Genomic DNA, 14,462 nt, shown 5'->3' with positions numbered 1-14,462 from the left:
ATTGCATTAATTCATTTTTCTTTGAGTTACCAGTTCCTGGGTGCTGCTGCTGACGATGTTGCATGGCTGACAAAGGAAGTGCCGGCAGATTCAGAGACACTTAAAAGGGGTTGGGCCGATAATTGGGCTACACCATGTTGGCTGGAATCATGGGGAGAGGAAGTGATTTCTCTTTGTTTGAGTTTAGTTATTTCTGATTATTATGCTTTTTGATGTTTAGTATTTCAGTATTTTCCTTAGTTAATAATTGGCTGCATTATCTGGATATTATTGGAGGGTATTATGGTTTGTTTAAATGTTATGTTTTAGTCTATTCCCCCTGTGTGTCAGAGTGGCCTGATCAACCACTATTTAAGTTCCCCCAATGTCTCAGTTTAGTTGGGTTGGTTTGGTGTGTTTGTTCAGTATGTGTTGTTCGTTCAGTTAATGTAGCTTGAGTTAAGTTTTGTTTAGTTGACCTCTTTTATGGGCCCAGAACATTTTGTATATTTTGTAAATTGATTATTTTCACTTTTTTTGTGAATAAAAGGACTTTTTGTGAAAATTTACCTTTGACTCCTCATGCCTGCCAGCTCGGTCCCTGACACCATATGACGTCATAATATGCAAATTACATGGGGAAATTTACTCACTAGATAAACTTTAGGTCATTCTCAATATTTGTCTCATTTACACTGTGTCTCTATCTCAAACCACTTTCAAGTCAGAGCCTCCTGAAATTTTGATGTCAAAATCTAGTATTTTTCAAAATAAAACCCGGCGCCTAAAGGGTTAACCATCCAAATGATTTCTAAACGGGTTTATTAAGTTGAAATAGTTGCCAAGTTCCCCTTTAAATTCAAGATGGCCAAGAGGACACAGGGATGCCCGACCCAAACATCAACCAGCTAAAAAATCCAATCAAATTTGCCATGGCATACAAATTTGACAAAAATTAGTAACAGTAACAATCTACTATGCTGCTAAACATGATGTCTATGTATGTGGATAGAGGGACTTAGTTTTGTTGAAAATGTTAATATGTTAGCAAAAATGTGAGTGAGAATGTAGTTTGGGAAGATTTTGGTAACAAACAATACTCAACAACAGTAAAAAAAAAAAAAAAAAATTTTTAAAAAAAAATTTACATACATTTTTATTTTGATTTTTTTTTTCTTTTTAAAAAAAAGAAAAAAGGGGTTTTTTTTAAAAAAAAAAAAACGGGTGGGGAAAAAAAAAAAAAACCCCCAAAAAGGGGAGGAGGGGGGGGGGGGGGGAAAGAAAGGGGGAAAAAAGACCCCAACCCCACCCCCACAAAAAAAGGAAGGGAAAAGAAAACATTTGGAAAAAAAAAAGAAAGTTCAAGAAGGAGGCCAAATTAAGGAGGGGGGGGGGGGGGGGGGGAAAAAAAAAGGGGAAAAAAAAAAAAAAAAAAAAAAAAAAAAAAGAAAAAAAAAGGGGGGGGGGGGGGGGGGGGCCGCTGGAGGGCTACTCTGTTGACGCCAAACCTAGCCCAGTTTGAGCATGAGGAGGAAACCGAGCAGAACAGAGAAGGCTGGACCCCACTGGACTATGTAGAACAGTATATTGATAAAGATTTGATGAAAATGATTGCAGATCGCTCTAATGCAACGTCACTGGCTAGAAGTGGGGACCTACTCAAAACATCAGTTGATGAGATTTTCTTATTTTTTTGGTGCCTGTATATTGATGTCCTTCACCCCATACCCACAAATCAGGCTTTACTGGTCCAAAGCCTTGAGATGACGACGCAGACCTTTCGGAACTGGCAGATGACGCAGACCTATCGGAGCAAGGGAAAAAACGTCCAGTAAAGGCAATGCCCCATATCTCAGTCTGCAGGAGGGCTAATGCACATCTTCCAGAGGTGGTCAACCTGAAGAATGCAGCATACTGCAGAGCGAAAAGCTGCTCTGGGAAAACTTAAGTGTAGGGTGTGACATGCAAGGTGTTCCTGTGCTTGCAAGGGTATCGCAACTGTTACACAGCCTTTCACACATAGGTGTGAACACTTTCCTACAGAAAAAAGGGCATTCCTAGTTTGAAGTAGTAGTAGTTTTGGAGTGTAAGTAAATAACAAGGCTTTTGGACATGTTAAATGTTTCTTCAAATTTTATGGAACAGTGACAATGCAAAATGTTTTATACTTTGTTACAGACATATGATGTCTTCCTGCAACTGTTTGCAGCACTTAAAACGAGCCATGTTGTAGATGTGACTGTCTGAAAGGGCAACATTTTTGTTTCTCGTTTTGTTTTTTTGCACTGTGATGCTCAAAACATGTTCATATGTGTTATGAATAAATGCAAAAGCAGTCAGGAAAAACACTGCTGTGTTCAGGGTGGAAATAAAGAGTTTTGCACTTTATTACACAATGGTGAATTTATTTTGTTATATGGAAATTCAAAACGAGTGCCCCTGTATGTGGACATAGTTTTTCTCAAAAACTACATCATGTCAAAAGATGATGCTTAGTTTTTATACTTATCAGGTCCCAATAAGCCCAAATAGCGAGAGTAATAAGAGAAATAAAAAAATGCATAGTAAACAAGAGCTCGGGTCTTGGGAGGCTAGAATGGAAATCACTAAGCTGAAAATAGCTGCAGAAGCTATTAAGATTTGATCCAGATATCTCACTGCATGATCAGTGTTGATGACCAGGTCATAGCTGGTTTCTGACGCTTTACCGTTGGAATCAAGTAGAGGAACTCTGTTCTGGTAGGACGTCTGCTTAGCTGTGAATGATTTACAGCTTAACTTGCACTCAGCAAAAGAAAATGTTTCTTAAGTGCACAGACCAGAGTAAGAGATGGAAATTTAAAAATTGAATTTAAACAATGTGAATTTAATTTTGATTGGAGGCTTAGGTTTTTCAAGATATGTTTTAGGACAGGACACACTCTCCAGTTAGAGCAGTTACAAATCAGTAATATTGTAAGCTGATTCCAATGGAGATCCTAATGGAAAAGGGTGAATACTTTTTTGAGACTGACCAGATATAAAAGAACTGGAAATAAAAATGTGAGCTCAAGTTATAAAGCATATATGCTTGACACAACCTACACCCTAAATTATCGTTATTTTCTACTGAATGGATGATTTGGGAGAGAGGAATGATATAATGGCTAAGTATGAAAATCCTTTATAGTATGTACTTACTTTTCATTACATAGTATGGACCTATTGGGCTAAAAAAGCATTTTGGCCGATGCTGTGGTCAAGAAGCAATAGAAGGAGTATTATATACTATAATACAGGGAGAGGTTTCTGTCTGTCGAATCATCCCTACCAAGTGAGGCCACTTGCTATGCAGCAGCCGAAGCAGCCAGGGGCAAATAGGAACAAGTTTGACTTGTAGACATTATAATGCACTCTTCACTCAATTAAACTAATAGTGCACCACCCACTTACATTGTGTGCAGCTATGAGTGCATGTATGTGTATGAGACAGGCTACATTTCATTCAGATGTGAAGACAAGCATGCTGGTCTAGCTCAAGCTGCTAAAGTTTGACTTTTGGAAAATAGTTTTTTGACTGTTTTAATGAGGGTTAGGGTTAGGGTTTCAGGAAAGATAGCAAAACTGTGGCAAATGGTGTGCAGCTCAGGGATTGAATATGTGAGGTTGTGAAGCCACAGTACAATATCTAGCCTCACTGACTCTAAAGTAGACATTCTTCTCCCACTCCTTGATGGTTTGGATCCACTTGTATCCAGGCTGCTCCCAGCCATAGGTGTTTGAAGCTTATTACTTGACATCAGCTGTGATGGTAGATCCAGACCTGAGAGTATTTTATTCTCTCTGGACCTCTGAGGACTACAGCCCCAGTCATAATGAACGGCTGTAGAGAATTACTAGCTAAACTTCAAATATCCATCTCTGTTGTTAATCCGTTTGTGAAACTACATTGTCGCTGACAAATGTCTCTAATGAAGAAATAATCAGGTTCAAAAAACCTTGGAGTGAGATTTTGTCGGGGGTGACCAAAATTATGCCGCACACGCAGCCACACAAGTTGGTGGCTCAGATATCCGAGAATTGGAATTCATTTGATGTTGCACCCATGTTGTACCCTGCATTCAGGTATTTGTGGGGAGGCCCAAAGCCGCTGACAGGGGCAGCCTACTGGAGATGGACAATATTGGTTACATTCTGAGAAGCAGACATAGCTGAAGGTCCACCCCCAGGAAATTTTGGATTAAGTAGATGTGATTTCCTGCATTCTAGTGGATTTTTGGGTGGTCTGCTAAAGATGTGCAATACCTGAACTTATTCTGATAATCTGGGCCTTCTAGACTTGAGCTGAACATCAACCAGAAAACTATTGTTGTGCCTAAATGACTGCCTGTATCACAATAAAGCCTTATTCATAGACCAGCATTTAAGATTTGACCTAGGTATCTGTAGGTTGATTGATATTTTGATTAGAATGGCATTAAACTAATTCTTAACTGAAACCTAACCTATGTTGTGAATAATTGTAGTTTTAAGAGCACTTCATGATTTATGTTCAGCCACAAAACGACACAAGATTAGTTAGGGAGGGACATTATTCTATATTCAAAGCCTCCCACCACATGGTCCAGCAGAAACAAATAAAGTGCAACAAATAAAGTGCTTAAACAGTACAACTTTTTCAAGCAATAAAACAAATGAATGCATTACAAAAAAAGGGGCATAATCAGTATCAGATGCAGATCAGAAGCTGGGTAAAGTCCTTGTCTATGATCTGTGGGCATGGTTATACTGGCCTGTGGCCTTCTTGGAGACATTTAATTCCATATCTTATATTTTCTACAGCTCAGCATTTCAATATTACACTTAATAGTATCAAACATGCATACCTGTCAGGTATCCTTTCCGATTTGTGCTACCCTTGAACCAGTAACCGATGTCCACTACCATATCCTCCAAATCAAAACCGGACACCTGCAATGCATTAATCAAATCATAACACATTCAGTCAATGCACATAATTAGGATACAAATAAAAAGTTACACAAAAAATCCCACTCCTGCAGCTTTGGCGGTGTTATGTGCCACATGACAAGGACAACTATGAATATAGGTGTTGGGATGCTTCTCAAGGACCCTAGAGGCAATGGAATTACGTGATCCAATGTTCACAGCTGCATTGTCGACTGAGAGACCAATGCAGTTCTCCCAAGGGATGCCGTGCTCCTCTAAGATGGAGTTCATTTTGGTGAAGATCTCACTTGCTGTCCCACATCTCGTCCCACTTGTTGTGCACATACTTAAAAACTGGTGGACAACTTTGCTGCCCAAGAAGACCCGGGCAGTAAGCGGGTTCATCTTTTCCTAACCTATAATGATGAGTTAGAATCATGTTGTGATGTTTAAAAACACACAAAGCAAATGTTTTGCAGAGGAGAAAAATCTCAAATAGTTTGGGAAATACCAGTGTCATTCGACCCATCCGTAACCAGGGTGTACGGTGCCTTTTTCATCTCCTTCACAAGCTTCTGTGTGAAATAGGGTGCGAGTGCTTCATTGATAATGCAGGATGACTTAGTCCTGGCACACCTGTACTCCTGCGCTGTCTTTGAATCTCCGAAACATTCTTTTAGGAGAGGCCCCAGGTGGTCCGCAAAGGCTAGGGGGAGGTTGTGCACTACCAACCCAGCTGTCATTTTGACCTCAGCCCTTCTTGTCTGTAAGAAATTAAAAATTATTAATCCTCCCAAAAGACCATAGTTTATTTCAAATCAACACCTGCAATAATAGGGCACAGGTAAAAAAAACACATTCAGCAACTCAGATCTCAAATTAAGAAAACTGTACTACAAACCATGATTACCATGATCAACTATAACACAAAACTCTTGACTGAACCTTGACAGGACCATTACACATATCATAGCTTAACCTCTTGTGCAGACATCCCCGCAACAGAGGGAACGGGCACTGCATATTGGGATATTGTGGCTATGGACTGGAGAGCCTGTTACTTTTCTTGGTGGCCTTTGATTTTTATGTGGCGCACTACATCTGTCACACCCTGGTGGCAACATGAGTTTTCAAAACGGCATACTGCACACCAGTAGTGTGTGTTGAGGCTCCCTCTGGTAATAAATGGCCATGAAGAGGTCCACTTATTTTTGAAAATGCATCTATATGTTGCTGCTCCAGCCAGAGCACGACTCTTCTGGCCCTGCTGTTGGATTGGGGGGGTCTCTTCTGTCTGTCCCTCTGTGTCTTCTTCCATCTGCCCTGTTGGTCGTTCTATCTGTCCTGTCTGTTGCTCCTCTGCATGTGCGTCTGTCTGTCCTGTCTGTTGCTCTCTCTGTCCTGTGTGTTGCTCCTCTGTCTGTTGTCCTGTCGTTTCTATCAGTCGTTCTGGCTGTTCTGTCAGTGTGTTTGTCGGTCTTTTCTTACTTGGCTGGTTCTTTAAATAAAATAAAAGGTTTCGCTTTTGTCCTGGCAAAGGTCTCTTATGGGACATCTTTGAAACCTTAAAAGAATTCAAATTGTCATGTTGGTTTAATAACTCTACTCTCAGTTACAAAAACATGTCTACTTCTATTGCACACATTTCCTGTATTTATGTTTATTTGGAATACATCTTACCTATTCGAAGTGCTGTTTGGTCTTACAGAAAAAGTCCAGTGTCAGTCCTTTTCTTTGGCCTGTTAATAAAAAGATAAATGCCATGTGAGTAAATAAACAATGAAATGAGCTGATATTTTGAGCATGCAGTATACCACGAGGTTAACAAGGTGCTCTCCTGCTGCTTGTTATGACAGCTTTCACACACACAAACAAATAATTTATTATTAAGATTTAAAGTTTAAGAGAGTGAGTACTCAATAACTTCGGGGTGCCATAGTGTGTAGCATATATGGGTGCAGCGCCTCTACCGTCGGGGAGTTTAAAAAGGAACGAACGAGTCTCGGCCCATGATCGGAATTTCTCACGCAAAAAAGAAAATTTTTTTGCGTGGAAAATTGGATGTGTGGCGTGAGTGCTTGTGGAAACAGGCAAAACCGTGTGTCACACGGCGAAACCGTGAGAGTTGGCAGCTCTGTAACTATATATGGCTACGTATCTTTTATCTTTTAACCATCTCCAAAATATGGTTGTCTTTTCAACACAGACGAGCCTAGCACATAGCATATCTAAGTACAGGAAAGAAGGACGTTCTGACAGAGGTTCCACAAATGGGCGGGGCTTAGGAAGGATCAATTGGAGGACAGGTAGGAAGGGGAGGTTCAAGTAATGGGGAATGGCATGAACAAAGTGGTTTGACAGGATCTGAAAAGACAGTAGTATGTGGCAAGGCAGCAAAAATCAAAATAAAATGTGCTCTTGTGACAGATCTCTAGTGTCAGCGCTCTGATATATCTATAAGGATGGTGTGTGCTGACAAAGACTGATGAGGAGGAGGAATGCATCCTGGATACATTATTACACACACTAATGCTTCACTGCCTCATGCACTTGAATTGCTAATAGCCCTGATTATAGGAGATTTGCACTGCTAACATCATTGCAATATTGCAATATTGACAAGAGTAGATTGATTAACATTGGGCCCGTTACTGTGTTTTAGTGTGACATATGGTTACCTTGGTGCTGTGCTAGCATTAAGTACTATTGAATAGTTGCTGGTAGTGATGCTCAACTTGGGGTGTAGGTAAAAACACACAGAATAGAGTTGTGACGTTCACGAACGAACCAAATCTATTGAACGACTCTTTAACACGAACAGAGTCGCAGTTCACACAGCATGCACACACAAGGCACAAGGGGAGGAGCGCAGCAGTGTACACCTAGGGTGCTTATTTGATATGCAAATATCGCATGACGACGTCACCTGGGTTGTCCACACTGCCTTCACGTGAGTGCCTCAGTAATAATAATAATAATAATAATACATTTTATTTGTAAAGCACTTTTCATAAAAGAATCTCAAAGTGCTACAGAAACCAAGAAAAAAAACAAAAAAAAACAAAATGACAAAAACACTAAGGGCAATAACACATTAAAATCAGCAACAAATAAAAATACAAGTGATAAAATACATTAACAAAAACAGCTAAAAGAGGAGTTGAAGTGCATTGTGAAATTAGAAAAATCTAAGGACAACTTAAGAACGCCTGCCTGAACAAAAACGTTTTAAGTTTTAAAGTGTCCACAGACTGGGGTTTTGAGATGTTCGGGGGAGTTCGATGTGAGGAGAGCAGCGGCGAGGCTCGTCTCCATGGTGCGTCTTGAGCGTGGCTGATGGGAGGTTTGTGCTTTGGATGGTTGCAGGGTGTTGCTGTGATGCAAGGTGGGTGATAGGGCGATCTTTATTGAATTCTTGAGGTTATGGGGAACCAGTAGGTTCTGAAGAATGGGGTGAGTGGTTTTGGTTTTTGTTTGGGCGCACACTTCTGAATGAATGAAGTTTCTGAAGGTGTTTATTGGCTATACCGATGAGCAGGCTGTTACAGTAATCAAGCCTGGAGGAGATTAAGGCGTGGACGAGTTTTTCTGCGTCAGAGAAAGTGAGGAAGGGGCGGAGTTTTGAAATGTTCCTGATATGGAAAAAGAAGGTTTTGTAAAGATGTTTGATGTGGTTTGCAAAGGTCAGTTGTGGGTCCAGCTTCACACCGAGGTTGGTAACTGTGGTTGAGAGGGGGATGTCTTGACCGGAGAAGGAGATGGTGGTTCCTAGGTTTCTGCCTTTTAACAGGCAGTTTTTCCTTGCCCTTGTCGCCAAGTGCTTGCTCATGGTGGTACTGTTGGGTCTCTGTAATTAATGTTTTAAAGAGTTCGGTCTAGACCTGCTCTATTTGAAAAGTGTCCTGAGATAACTTCTGTTATGAATTGGCGCTATACAAATAAAATTGAATTGAACTGAATTGAATTGGTTTGTATGGCTTCAGTTTTAGAGCTGTTCAGCTGGAGGAAGTTGTGACTCATCCACGCCCTAATCTCCTCCAGGCAGTTGGAGAGGGCTAGAGATGATGGTGAAGAGGCAGCAGATGATGATGAGGGAGCAGATGATGATGAAGGGACCAGTGTAGGGGTTACACTACTATTTAATAAGAAAGGTAATTAATCACTGGTGATTAATAATACACTCGTAAATGGGGCACCACCTCCGTTGTTTAGCTACTGGAATATCAATTTCAAATCAATTTATTAAATTTCAAAATCTATATTCAATCTCATATTTCTGAGGTAGTGATTTCTTTTACACGATTCATCGATTTCCCCGCATCAAATCAAACCTGCACCGACAAGGACATCTGGTTATATATGTTTATTAACTAAATGAATGAAGAGTAAATTGCATGAAATGATAAAGCAAAAAAATTACAACAAGTAACAGAATATGTGGACAGTAAATGAATTATTAATATTGGGTGATTAAGGAGCGATGGTGGATTTTGCGATACGGCAGTAACTTTAAAATATTACGGGAGTAACTTTTAAAACTACGAGGCCCTAATCGAAAATTCTTCTATCCTTAAACTATGGGAATCAAAGCTCACAGACAGACACCAACTCTTGGGAAGTTTGTGGGACCCCGGCAGTGTATGTGGGTTTCTGGTTACTATAGCACATAACATAAGTCTTATCAACAAATAAACAGTGAACAAATGACTGCTACATCCCAGAATGCCAACACTGTCTTACCAGAAAGAAGCAGCTAAAATAGCATTAGCAAGCTGCATGATGAGATTAGCTCAACAAACAGTGTAGCTGCTGATTACAATGTCCTTGCCTCACCATCCCATTCCAAGCATGTAGGAGAAACTACAGTGGTGGCAAAACGCAAAAGGTCCTATATAGAGGCTTCGTTTGTCCGTTCTGGGCTACTGTAGAAACATGTCGGTTCAATATGGCAGACGCCACAGAAGGGGACCCGCTCTGTCTGTAGATAAAAACAGCTTATTCTAATATAACGAAAACACAATTATTCCTATATTCAGGTGATTATACTCTAATGAAAACATAGCTATGAATATTATATTCTATTTCTGATAATAGATCCTACTCAAGGGGACCTTTTAAAAGCGACTTATATTGTTTTCTATTGTTTTCTATTTTTTTGTTTTCTATTATTTTATGTCATATATGTAATGCTACAATGTCAGATGTTCATATTAAACGTGACAAACGTGGTAAATGAATGTTAAATCAGTTTCTTTGGAACGCACCATAGAAGACTACTATATTAATTAATACTATTGAGTTAGTTATGTTAATTTCATAGTGAAGTTATAATGACACTATAGTGTTTATAAAGTATCACTATAGTCATTCCTATAGTATTTCTATGGTTTTTCAGGGAAAACTATATACTGAAAACTACTATATACTGATGTACTATTATACTGTTGAGTTGTTAATCTTATAGTGATGTTATAGTTATACTATTTTTTTTAATAGTATTACTATGGTATGTTCTATAGTCTTTTTTTTTTTAATGGTTTTTCAGAAATACTGATAGAAAGTAACTATATTACTTTACAGATAGCTATGCTGATATTATAGTGAACCTATAGTTAATTGGCTTTAATTTTTGTATGGTCATCCCTAGAGTAAGTCCTGCAAGTCCTAACGCAAATCTCGCAGGTGTTCTGACTATGCCACGGGCGTTCAAAAGGGTCCTGAGACAGCAAAGCAAGGCAAACCTGGAGGAATTTCAAGATTCAAGATTCAAGATTCAAGAGGTTTATTGTCATATGTACTGTAAGAAACACAATTGTTTATGTACAATGAAAAACTTACCCTGCCCGACTCCCTTAGGCAACATACAAATAGAAGAATAGAATTAAGTTAAAAATATAAAAATTTAAATATAACTAAAATATAACATAACTTAAAGTGCAGAACATTGTACAGTAAACAAAGAAACCTGAGTAGAAAGGTGCTCTGTGCCTCACAGTTACACTTGATGACGAGTGACATTACATCACAGTAGGAGTGATTGAGTGTGAGGAAGGGTGGTGTGGGCTGTACTGTTTAAGAATGTGATGGCCTGGGGGTAGAAACTATTAGAGTCTTTTTGTCCTTGCTTTCACACTCCTGTAGCGCCTGCCTGATGGCAGGACTGTGAAGAGACTGTGTTGTGGGTGTGTATTGTCCTTTATGATGTTGTGGGCCCTCCTGATGACCCTGGTTGTAGAAGTCCTGTAGTGATGGGACGGATGCTTGTAGCATCCCCGGCTGAATGATGGTCTACTCTTTAACTGATGGTCCACAATGTATTTATTGATTAGCAAACAGTGTAGCTCCCTTAACCCTTGAACACATCTGGAACACACCGTAAGAGTGTACGTTGTGCAGCAACGCTCTCTACAGCATGGCAGGATTCAGTTCACATGACTCGCTAGCATCCTCCTTGCAACAGTTTAGCAGCGCGTTGTGATGGTAGAGAGAAAATGCAAGCACCTCTAGTCCCTGAAGCTACCGGTACTTCAGATGATTTAGTGCCAATATAAATCCTATGAGCTTCAGCGTTCAGAGCGCTAAGCGCCTTCAGCGGTAAAAAGATGTCAGCGGGACGTTTTTTTGCGCAGCGCTCAGAGCAGTGGCGGCTGGCCAATAGAGGGCAATAGGGCGCTGCACCCCTTGAGCCACAAAAAAATAAAAAATGAATAAACAATTTAAAAAAATTAAAAATAAAAATAATAATAACAATGATAAAAATATCAGTGTCAATATTTGTGTGTTTGAAATATGGAATGCACCCAGTAATATGTGTAAAATATGATAGAAAATCATATTCGCAACCTTTCCTCTGCCTGTCTGAGCCCAGGTCTGCCGAGAAGGCCCCGGCGGGTCTGTAGCAGTTAAGCCAATTGCTAATTTAAGATATGAATGTATGTATGACATAAAATTTAGCCAATCAGCGTCCTTAAATCAATCCAAGAAAGGTGATTATTTTATCCCCAGCTGCCCTTGATAAAATAAGGACCAGGCTCTAGCGCCATTTTTACTAGCGACAATGAGCATTACTCCTCCAAGACCCAACCCTAACTCGGTGAAATCTCTCCTCCAAGATCTGTTTGAGAGGAGAACTTTGTCGGAGAAAGTTTGGGTGAAAGAGCTGGGCCCAGATCAACCTGAGCTCTCAATCAGACAGGAGGCTAGAGAAAAAGAAAAAGTAAAGTAAAACCTGTTTTACAAACCCATCTCTAACAAATGGCAGATAGGACTCATCAAGAACACGAGCCATGCAAGGATCTGCATTTCCACTTTTCCACATGCCCACATTCACAGAACTATGAACACTCGCAGCCATTGCAGCAGCCTTCCACTTCCAGCATGCTGCTTCATAGCCCTGAGCATCGGGCATTCTGCCTTCCAGTGGCCTGCCTCACGGCAGTAATTGCACGCACTGTCCCCTTTTCCAGGTGCTCCATGGGAACCTTTAACTGAAAAGACCCCAAGTCGACCAGGCAACCTACCACCACCATCCCTTCCTACCACAGGCTCCCGCAAACGCTTGCTGGGTCGATGTTTGTGAATGAGTACGTACTCATCTGCCAATGCTGCAGCCTCAGCAACAGTTGTAACCTTACATTCATTAATGTACGTGGCAACCTGACTGGGCAGAGAGTTTTTAAACTGCTCTAAAAGGACCAAGTTACACAAACTATCAAAGTTGTCCACATCAGAAGCCATACACCAACGGTTGAAGTGATTAGTCAGCTCCCTTGAAAATTCCATATGAGACTGACTAACCCTTTTTTCCCACATCCTAAATCGCTGACGATATGCTTCTGGAACTAACTCATACACCTTTAGTACAGCAGCCTTGACCGATTGATAAGTGAGATTACTTAATGACGCATAGGCCTCCTGTGCTTTTCCTGACAACACACACTGCAATAACAAAACCTGCTCAGAGTCTGACCAGGTTCTTGCTCCTGCAATCCGCTCAAACAGAGAGAAAAACACATCTGGATCCCGATCATTAAATTTAGGCAAGAGACGTAAATTACTAACAATATCTGGAGACCCTGACCGCAAAGATGAACTTTCTTCCTGTTGCAACATATCCCCAGAAAGCTTACCATCTCTGACTAGTTCTAACTTCTGCTGCTCTGTCTCCTGTTTTAAACGCTCAATCGCCACTTGTTTTTTAGCCTCCAACTTATGCTTTTCTATTTCAATCTTTTGCCGTTCTAGTTCCAACCCCGATTTCCCTTTATTATGAGAAAACTGCAAAAAAAGCAATTCTTTTCTCTGCTCAAACTGTAACTCGACTAACTGTAACTTCACCATTTGCTTTACATTCTCTTTACGTCGTCTATCACCAATTTCACTCAGATCAAGTTCATATTGTTCAGCAATCTTCAGAAGCTGATCTTTAGTACAAAGATCCAAAAACCCTCACTTGGAGCAGCAACAAAATCTACTGTGCCAGCCATACTAAACTAAACCTGGACCCCAACAGAAGAAACACAAGAACCAACAGAAATCATTGAATAAGTCAACTAGTGAACAAACAAGACACTAATGGTGTCCCCAAAACTAATGTGGAAGTTCCCCTCTACCTAAACTGCCTAACCAAAAACTAAGCTACCTCACTGAACCCTAGTCTTCATGAAGATTAGCGGTGGGCTATTTAAACACTTAAACCAATAGCCCAGTGAGGCAACCAGCAAGCTGGTTATTCACGTGATGGCTGTGGATGTGTCCCCGAGACAACTGCTCTGACTGCACACCACATGGAAAACAACAAACTAAAAAATTAATCAACAAGCCCAAATGGACTTTGTTGCTAATACCTAACCAGGGAAACTCCACAGAAGCCACAACATACCACACTAGAGGACCAAACAATCATTTCTGCCAGCTCCTAACTGCCTACTCATGGCAACACCTGCTAACTGCAGGACCAAACTCCCCCTAACTGAAACAACGATCAAATCAACCAAATATGCATCTCCCCAAACAAAGACTGTGCCAAATTTAACATAAGCCAAAACCAATGCACTTGCAAACAAATAACCCTACATCAATCAGGGTACCAAATAATGGCCACAAACAAATCAAATTTGAACCGACGAGCCCCCACTTGTCACAAACCAGGCCATACGGCCGTGACAAACCAAGGAGGGAGACGCACACAACAAAGCCAATTAACAAATTATTTACTAAGGAAAGAATACTTAAACTAAATTAACAGTATTATATGAAATCAGTAGGATCAGTGGCGTAAGTAAGTGCATGAGTGAAAAAGTGTATGAGTGCTGTGTTGTGATAAGATGCAGCAACACAACAAAACCATCAAACCCAAAAACCAGACTGTTGTCTCAGGGAGGAGAGAGAGAGCACTGAGCTCCCAGAGGGTTTTTAAAAGGCGCATGGCACACAGGCCTCAGGTGTGTCTGATTTGCTGACGACCCTCTGCCACGCCCACTCAAAGTACCTGTACAGAAAAACAAGACAGGCCACACAACCAGGAACAGGAAGAGAAGGTGGAGTGGGTCGTC

General features: G+C 40.5%; 1 long non-coding RNA gene across 1 annotated transcript in view; it reads left to right on the top strand.

Annotated features, from left to right (window-relative positions):
* Positions 1-8,867, top strand: part of LOC127350836 (uncharacterized) — a 30,671-nt gene extending 21,804 nt beyond the window's left edge. The window contains exon 2 of the long non-coding RNA XR_007880647.1: positions 8,727-8,867. This is a non-coding gene — a long non-coding RNA (uncharacterized LOC127350836). The remainder of the gene's footprint in view (positions 1-8,726) is intronic.
* Positions 8,868-14,462: the final 5,595 nt, after the last annotated feature.

This window comes from Dicentrarchus labrax, unplaced genomic scaffold, assembly GCF_905237075.1.
Source record: "Dicentrarchus labrax unplaced genomic scaffold, dlabrax2021, whole genome shotgun sequence".
NCBI classification, from domain to species: Eukaryota; Metazoa; Chordata; class Actinopteri; family Moronidae; genus Dicentrarchus; species Dicentrarchus labrax.
Note: the sequence above shows the minus strand (reverse complement) of the source record. Positions and strands in the feature narration are given on the sequence as shown.